Source organism: Eimeria mitis, genomic scaffold (assembly GCF_000499745.2).
Source record: "Eimeria mitis Houghton genomic scaffold, Emh_scaff1158, whole genome shotgun sequence".
In the NCBI taxonomy this organism is placed as follows: Eukaryota; Apicomplexa; class Conoidasida; order Eucoccidiorida; family Eimeriidae; genus Eimeria; species Eimeria mitis.
The window spans coordinates 8188-8542 of record NW_013567916.1 but is presented as its reverse complement, the minus strand read 5'-3'; the positions used below and the strand labels follow the sequence as shown (position 1 = coordinate 8542).

The window sequence follows — 355 nt, the reverse complement described above, 5'->3', positions numbered from 1 at the left end:
TTGCATCCAGAATACAAGCATGCGCATGCACACGTATGTATGTAAGTATACATACATATATGCATACGTACATAATTGCATACAGACAAAAGCAGATACAGACATAAATAAACAAATAAACAAATAAAAACATATATATGAGTGTATTTATTCGTTAATACATTCGTATATGCATGCATGCGTGTGCATGTAGGTGAGTGAAAGCACGCCTGACGGCTTACATTTTTAGCTGAAAGGGCTTTAAGGAGCCAGGCAGTGACCAAGCCAATGAGGCGGTCTGCGCCGGAGTGTTTGGGGATGTAGTGGCTCCAGCCGCAGAGGTAGAGAAGATCCAAGCGTACTGGGGTTTCATACA

General features: G+C 42.0%; 1 protein-coding gene across 1 annotated transcript in view; it reads right to left on the bottom strand.

Moving 5' to 3' along the window:
- The window catches only part of EMH_0030650 (acylglycerol lipase, putative), a gene marked incomplete at both ends in the record, with an annotated part of 8953 nt that overhangs the window by 5226 nt on the left and 3372 nt on the right, over positions 1 to 355 (bottom strand). The gene's annotated exons all lie outside the window — the stretch shown is intronic.